Genomic DNA, 8,668 nt, shown 5'->3' with positions numbered 1-8,668 from the left:
CCTGATTCCCAGCCTCTGTTTCCCCACCTCTGATTCCCCGCTTCTGTTTCCCCATATCTGACTCCCGGCCTCTGATTCCCTGCCTCTGATTCCCCGCCTCTAATTCCCTGCCTCTGATTCCCCATCTCCGATTCCGCACATCTGATTCCCTGCCTCTCATTCCCCGCCTCTGATTCCCCGCCTCTGATTCCCTGCCTCTGATTCCCAACCTCTGATTCCCCACCTCTGATTCCCCGTGTTTGATTCCCCGCCTCTGTTTCCCCGCCTCTGATTCCCCGCCTCTGATTCCCCAACTCTAATTCCCCGCCTCTGATTCCCCATATTTGATTCCCCGCCTCTGTTTCCCCGCCTCTGATTCCCCGCCCCTGTTTCCCCATATCTGATTCCCTGCCTCTGATTCCCCAACTTTGATTCCCAGACTCTGATTCCCCAGCTCTGATTCCCCGCCTCTGATTCCCCGCATCTGATTCCCTGCATCTGATTCCAAGCCTCTGATTCCCTGCCTCTGATTCCCAACCTCTGATTCCCCACCTCTGATTCCCCATATCTGATTCCCAGCCTCTGTTTCCCCGCCTCTGATTCCCCGCCTCTGTTTCCCCATATCTGATTCCCGGCCTCTGATTCCCGCCTCTGATTCCCCGCCTCTGATTCCCTGCCTCTGATTCCCCGCCTCTGATTCCCCGCCGCTGATTCCCTGCCTCTGATTTCCAACCTCTGATTCCCCACCTCTGATTCCCCGTGTTTGATTCCCCGCCTCTGTTTCCCCGCCACTGATTCCCCGCCTCTGATTCCCCAACTCTAATTCCCCGCCTCTGATTCCCCATATCTGATTCCCCGCCTCTGTTTCCCCGCCTCTGATTCCCCACCCCTGTTTCCCCATATCTGATTCCCTGACTCTGATTCCCCAACTTTGATTCCCAGCCTCTGATTCCCCAGCTCTGATTCCCCGCCTCTGATTCCCCGTGTTTGATTCCCTGCCTCTGATTCCCCGCCTCTGATTCCCCATCTCTGATTCACCGCCTTTGATTCGCCACCTCTGATTCCCCATATCTGATTCCCCACCTCTGTTTCCCCGCCTCTGATTCCCCGCCTCTGAATCTCCATATCTCATTCCCCGCCTCTGACTCCCCATCTCTGATTCCCGGACTCTGATTCCCCACCTCTGATTCCCGGCCTCTTATTCCCAGCATCTGATTCCAGGCCTCTGATTCCCGGCCTCTGACTCCCCGCTTCTGATTCTGATTCCCTGCCTCTGATTCCCCATCTCTGATTCCGCACATCTGATTACCTGCCTCTGATTCCCCACCTCTGATTCCCCATATCTGATTCCCCGCCTCTGTTTCCACGCCTCTGATTCCCCGCCTCTGTTTCCCCATATCTAATTCCCCACCTCTGATGCCCCAACTCTGATTCCCCGCCTCTGATTCCCCAGCTCTGATTCCCCACCTCTGATTCCCTGCATCCGATTCCCCATATCTGATTCCCCGCCTCTGTTTCCCCGCCCCTGATTCCCCGCCTCTGTTTCCCCATATCTGATTATCCGCCTCTGATTCCCAACTATGATTCCCTGCCTCTGAATCCCCGCGTCTGATTCCCTGCCTCTGCTTCCCCGCCTCTGATTCCCCAACTCTGATTCCCCGCCTCTGATTCCCCAGCTCTGATTCCCCGCCTCTGATTCCCCGTGTTTGATTCCCTGCCTCTGATTCCCGGCCTCTGATTCCCCATCTCTGATTCACCGCCTTTGATTCGCCACCTCTGATTCCCCATATCTGATTCCCCGCATCTGTTTCCCCGCCTCTGATTCCCCGCCTCTGATTCCCCATATCTCATTCCCCGCCTCTGAATCCCCATCTCTGATTCCCGGACTCTGATTCCCCACCTCTGATTCCCGGCCTCTTATTCCCGGCATCTGATTCCGGCCTCTGATTCCCGGCCTCTGATTCCCTGCTTCTGATTCTGATTCCCTGCCTCTGATTCCCCATCTCTGATTCCGCACATCTGATTCCCTGCCTCTGATTCCCCACCTCTGATTCCCCGTATCTGACTCCCCGCCTCTGTTTCCCCGCCTCTGATTCCCCGCCTTTGTTTCCCAATATCTAAGTCCCCGCCTCTGATTCCCCAACTCTGATTCCCCACCTCTGATTCCCCAGCTCTGATTCCCCGCCTCTGATTCCCCGCATCTGATTCCCTGCATCTGATTCCAAGCCTCTGATTCCCTGCCTCTGATTCCCAACCTCTGATTCCCCACCTCTGATTCCCCATATCTGATTCCCGGCCTCTTATTCCCCGCCTCTGATTCCACACCTCTGATTCCCTACCTCTGATTACCCATCTGCGATTCCGCACATCTGATTCCCTGCCTCTGATTCCCCACCTCTGATTCCCTGCCTCTGATTCCCAACCTCTGATTCCCCACCTCTGATTCCCCATATCTGATTCCCCGCCTCTGTTTCCCCGCCTCTGATTCCCCTCCTCTGATTCCCCAACTCTAATTCCCCGCCTCTGATTCCCCAGCTCTGATTCCCCGTGTTTGATTCCCTGCCTCTGATTCCCTGCCCTGATTCCCCATCTCTGTTTCACCGCCTTTGATTCGCCACCTCTGATTCCCCATATCTGATTCCCTGCCTCTGTTCCGCCGCCTCTGATTCCCTGCCTCTGATTCCCAACCTCTGATTCCACACCTCTGATTCCCCATATCTGATTCCCCGCCTCTGTTTCCCCGCCTCTGATTCCCTGCCCTGATTCCCCATCTCTGATTCACCGCCTTTGATTCGCCACCTCTGATTCCACATATCTGATTCCCCACCTCTGTTTCCCCGCCTCTGATTCCCCGCCTCTGATTCTCCATATCTCATTCCCCGCCTCTGAATCCCCATCTCTGATTCCCGGACTCTGATTCCACACCTCTGATTCCCGGCCTCTTATTCCCAGCATCTGATTCCCGGCCTCTGATTCACGGCCTCTGATTCCCCGCTTCTGATTCTGATTCGCTGCCTCTGATTCCCCATCTCTGATTCTGCACATCTGATTCCCTGCCTCTGATTCCCCACCTCTGATTCCCCATATCTGATTTCCCGCCTCTGTTTCCCCGCCTCTGATTCCCCGCCTCTGTTTCCCCATATCTAATTCCCAACCTCTGATGCCCCAACTCTGATTCCCTGCCTCTGATTCCCCGCGTTCTATTCCCTGCCTCTGATTCCCCGCCTGTGATTCCCCATCTCTGATTCACCACCTCTGATTCCCCACCTCTGATTCCCCGTATCTAATTCCCCGCCTCTGTTTGCCCGCCTCTGATTCCCCGCCTCTGTTTCCCCATATCTGATTCCCCGCCTCTGAATCCCCAACTCTGATTCCCTGCCTCTGATTCCCCAGCTCTGATTCCCCGCCTTTGATTCCCCCCGTCTGATTCACAGCCTCTGAATCCCCGTGTCTGATTTCCTGCATCTGATTCCCCGCCTCTGATTCCCCATCTCTGATTCACAGCCTCTGATTCCCCACCTCTGATTCCCCATCTCGGATTCCGCACATCTGATTAACTGCCTCTGATTCCCCGACTCTGATCCCCACCTCTGATTCCCAAGCTCTGATTCCCCGCCTCTGATTCCCCAACTCTGATTCCCCGCCTCTGATTCCCCAGCTCTGATTCCCCGCCTCTGATTCCCCGTGTTTGATTCCCTGCCTCTGATTCCCCGCCTCTTATTCCCCATCTCTGATTCACCGCCTTTGATTCGCCACCTCTGATTCCCCATATCTGATTCCTCGCCTCTGTTTCCCCGCCTCTGATTCCCCGCCTCTGATTCCCCATATCTCATTCCCCGCCTCTGATTCCCCATCTCTGATTCCCGGACTCTGATTCCCCACCTCTGATTCCCAGCCTCTTATTCCCGGCATCTGATTCCGGCCTCTGATTCCCGGCCTCTGATTCTCTGCTTCTGATTCTGATTCCCTGCCTTTGATTCCCCATCTCTGATTCCGCACATCTGATTCCCTGCCTCTGATTCCCCATCTCTGGTTCCCCATATCTGATTCCCCGCCTCTGTTTCCCCGCCTCTGATTCCCCGCCTCTGTTTCCCAATATCTAAGTCCCCGCCTCTGATTCCCCAACTCTGATTCCCCACCTCTGATTCCCCAGCTCTGATTCCCCGCCTCTGATTCCCTGCATCTGATTCCCTGCATCTGATTCCAAGCCTCTGATTCCCTGCCTCTCATTCCCAACCTCTGATTCCCCACCTCTGATTCCCCATATCTGATTCCCAGCCTCTGTTTCCCCGCCTCTGATTCCCCGCCTCTGTTTCCCCATATCTGATTCCCGGACTCTGATTCCCCGCCTCTGATTCCCTGCCTCTGATTCCCCATCTCCGATTCCGCACATCTGATTCCCTGCCTCTGATTCCCCGCCTCTGATTCCCCGCCTCTGATTCCATGCCTCTGATTCCCAACCTCTGATTCCCCACCTCTGATTCCCCGTGTTTGATTCCCCGCCTCTGTTTCCCCGCCTCTGATTCCCCGCCTCTGATTCCCCAACTCTAATTCCCCGCCTCTGATTCCCCATATCTGATTCCCTGCCTCTGTTTCCCCGCCTCTGATTCCCCGCCCCTGTTTCCCCATATCTGATTCCCTGCCTCTGATTCCCCAACTTTGATTCCCAGCCTCTGATTCCCCAGCTCTGATTCCCCGCATCTGATTCCCCGTGTTTGATTCCCTGCCTCCGATTCCCGGCCTCTGATTCCCCATCTCTGATTCGCCGCCTCTGATTCCCTGCCTCTGATTCCCAACCTCTGATTCCACACCTCTGATTCCCCATATCTGATTCCCCGCCTCTGTTTCCCCGCCTCTGATTCCCTGCCCTTGTTTGCCCATATCTGATTCCCTGCCTCTGATTCCCCAACTCTGATTCCCCGCCTCTGATTCCCCAGCTCTGATTCCCCGCCTCTGATTTCCCGTGTTTGATTCCCTGCCTCTGATTCCCCGCCTCTGATTCCCCATCTCTGATTCACCGCCTTTGATTCGCCACCTCTGATTCCACATATCTGATTCCCCACCTCTGTTTCCCCGCCTCTGATTCCCCGCCTCTGATTCTCCATATCTCATTCCCCGCCTCTGAATCCCCATCTCTTATTCCCGGACTCTGATTCCCCACCTCTGATTCCCGGCCTCTTATTCCCAGCATCTGATTCCCGGCCTCTGATTCCCGGCCTCTGATTCCCCGCTTCTGATTCTGATTCGCTGCCTCTGATTCCCCATCTCTGATTCTGCACATCTGATTCCCTGCCTCTGATTCCCCACCTCTGATTCCCCATATCTGATTTCCCGCCTCTGTTTCCCCGCCTCTGATTCCCCGCCTCTGTTTCCCCATATCAAATTCCCAACCTCTGATGCCCCAACTCTGATTCCCTGCCTCTGATTCCCCGCGTTCTATTCCCTGCCTCTGATTCCCCGCCTGTGATTCCCCATCTCTGATTCACCACCTCTGATTCCCCACCTCTGATTCCCCATATCTAATTCCCCGCCTCTGTTTGCCCGTCTCTGATTCCACGCCTCTGTTTCCCCATATCAGATTCCCCGCCTCTGAATCCCCAACTCTGATTCCCTGCCTCTGATTTCCAACCTCTGATTCCCCGCCTTTGATTCCCCCCGTCTGATTCACAGCCTCTGAATCCCCGTGTCTGATTTCCTGCATCTGATTCCCCGCCTCTGATTCCCCATCTCTGATTCACAGCCTCTGATTCCCCACCTCTGATTCCCCATCTCGGATTCCGCACATCTGATTAACTGCCTCTGATTCCCCGACTCTGATCCCCACCTCTGATTCCCAAGCTCTGATTCCCCGCCTCTGATTCCCCAACTCTGATTCCCCGCCTCTGATTCCCCAGCTCTGATTCCCCGCCTCTGATTCCCCGTGTTTGATTCCCTGCCTCTGATTCCCCGCCTCTTATTCCCCATCTCTGATTCACCGCCTTTGATTCGCCACCTCTGATTCCCCATATCTGATTCCTCGCCTCTGTTTCCCCGCCTCTGATTCCCTGCCTCTGATTCCCCATATCTCATTCCCCGCCTCTGATTCCCCATCTCTGATTCCCGGACTCTGATTCCCCACCTCTGATTCCCAGCCTCTTATTCACGGCATCTGATTCCGGCCTCTGATTCCCGGCCTCTGATTCCCTGCTTCTGATTCTGATTCCCTGCCTTTGATTCCCCATCTCTGATTCCGCACAACTGATTCCATGCCTCTGATTCCCCATCTCTGGTTCCCCATATCTGATTCCCCGCCTCTGTTTCCCCGCCTCTGATTCCCCGCCTCTGTTTCCCAATATCTAAGTCCCCGCCTCTGATTCCCCAACTCTGATTCCCCACCTCTGATTCCCCAGCTCTGATTCCCCGCCTCTGATTCCCTGCATCTGATTCCCTGCATCTGATTCCAAGCCTCTGATTCCCTGCCTCTGATTCCCAACCTCTGATTCCCCACCTCTGATTCCCCATATCTGATTCCCAGCCTCTGTTTCCCCGCCTCTGATTCCCCGCCTCTGTTTCCCCATATCTGATTCCCGGACTCTGATTCCCCGCCTCTGATTCCCTGCCTCTGATTCCCCATCTCCGATTCCGCACATCTGATTCCCTGCCTCTGATTCCCCGCCTCTGTTCCCCCGCCTCTGATTCCATGCCTCTGATTCCCAACCTCTGATTCCCCACCTCTGATTCCCCGTGTTTGATTCCCCGCCTCTGTTTCCCCGCCTCTGATTCCCCGCCTCTGATTCCCCAACTCTAATTCCCCGCCTCTGATTCCCCATATCTGATTCCCTGCCTCTGTTTCCCCGCCTCTGATTCCCTGCCCCTGTTTCCCCATATCTGATTCCCTGCCTCTGATTCCCCAACTTTGATTCCCAGCCTCTGATTCCCCAGCTCTGATTCCCCGCCTCTGATTCCCCGTGTTTGATTCCCTGCCTCCGATTCCCGGCCTCTGATTCCCCATCTCTGATTCGCCGCCTCTGATTCCCTGCCTCTGATTCCCAACCTCTGATTCCACACCTCTGATTCCCCATATCTGATTCCCCGCCTCTGTTTCCCCGCCTCTGATTCCCTGCCCTTGTTTGCCCATATCTGATTCCCTGCCTCTGATTCCCCAACTCTGATTCCCCGCCTCTGATTCCCCAGCTCTGATTCCCCGCCTCTGATTTCCCGTGTTTGATTCCCTGCCTCTGATTCCCCGCCTCTGATTCCCCATCTCTGCTTCACCGCCTTTGATTCGCCACCTCTGATTCCACATATCTGATTCCCCACCTCTGTTTCCCCGCCTCTGATTCCCCGCCTCTGATTCTCCATATCTCATTCCCCGCCTCTGAATCCCCATCTCTGATTCCCGGACTCTGATTCCCCACCTCTGATTCCCGGCCTCTTATTCCCAGCATCTGATTCCTGGCCTCTGATTCCCGGCCTCTGATTCCCCGCTTCTGATTCTGATTCGCTGCCTCTGATTCCCCATCTCTGATTCTGCACATCTGATTCCCTGCCTCTGATTCCCCACCTCTGATTCCCCATATCTGATTTCCCGCCTCTGTTTCCCCGCCTCTGATTCCCCGCCTCTGTTTCCCCATATCTAATTCCCAACCTCTGATGCCCCAACTCTGATTCCCTGCCTCTGATTCCCCGCGTTCTATTCCCTGCCTCTGATTCCCCGCCTGTGATTCCCCATCTCTGATTCACCACCTCTGATTCCCCACCTCTGATTCCCCATATCTAATTCCCCGCCTCTGTTTGCCCGCCTGTGATTCCCCATCTCTGATTCACCACCTCTGATGCCCCAACTCTGATTCCCTGCCTCTGATTCCCCGCGTTCTATTCCCTGCCTCTGATTCCCCCCCTCTGATTCCCTGCCTCTGATTCCCAAACTCTGATTCCCCACCTCTGATTCCCCATATCTGATTCCCCGCCTCTGTTTCCCCGCCTCTGATTCCCCTCCTCTGATTCCCCAACTCTAATACCCCGCCTCTGATTCCCCAGCTCTGATTCCCCGTGTTTGATTCCCTGCCTCTGATTCCCTGCCTCTGATTCCCCAGCTTCATTCCCCGCCTTTGATTCCCCCCGTCTGAATCCCAGCCTCTGAATCCCCGTGTCTGATAACCTGCCTCTGTTTCCCCGCCTCTGATTCCCCATCTCAGATTCACCGCCTCTGATTCCCCACCTCTGATTCCCCATCTCTGATTCCGCACATCCGATTCCCTGCCTCTGATTCCCCGACTCTGATTCCCCACCTCTGATTCCCCAGCTCTGATTCCCCGCCTCTGATTCCCCAACTCTGATTCCCCGCCTCTGATTCCCCAGCTCTGATTCCCCGCCTCTGATTCCCCGTGTTTGATCCCCTGCCTCTGATTCCCCAGCTCTGATTCCCCATCTCTGATTCACCGCCTTTGATTCGCCACCTCTGATTCCCCATATCTGATTCCTCGCCACTGTTTCCCCGCCTCTGATTCCCCGCCTCTGATTCCCCATATCTCATTCCCCGCCTCTGATTCCCCATCTCTGATTCCCGGACTCTGATTCCCCACCTCTGATTCCCGACCTCTTATTCCCGGCATCTGATTCCGGCCTCTGATTCCCGGCCTCTGATTCCCCATATCTGACTCCCCACCTCTGTTTCCCCAACTTTGATTCCCAACCTCTGATTCCCCAT

Source organism: Narcine bancroftii, unplaced genomic scaffold, assembly GCF_036971445.1.
Source record: "Narcine bancroftii isolate sNarBan1 unplaced genomic scaffold, sNarBan1.hap1 Scaffold_158, whole genome shotgun sequence".
NCBI classification, from domain to species: Eukaryota; Metazoa; Chordata; class Chondrichthyes; order Torpediniformes; family Narcinidae; genus Narcine; species Narcine bancroftii.
This window is presented reverse-complemented; position numbering follows the sequence as displayed.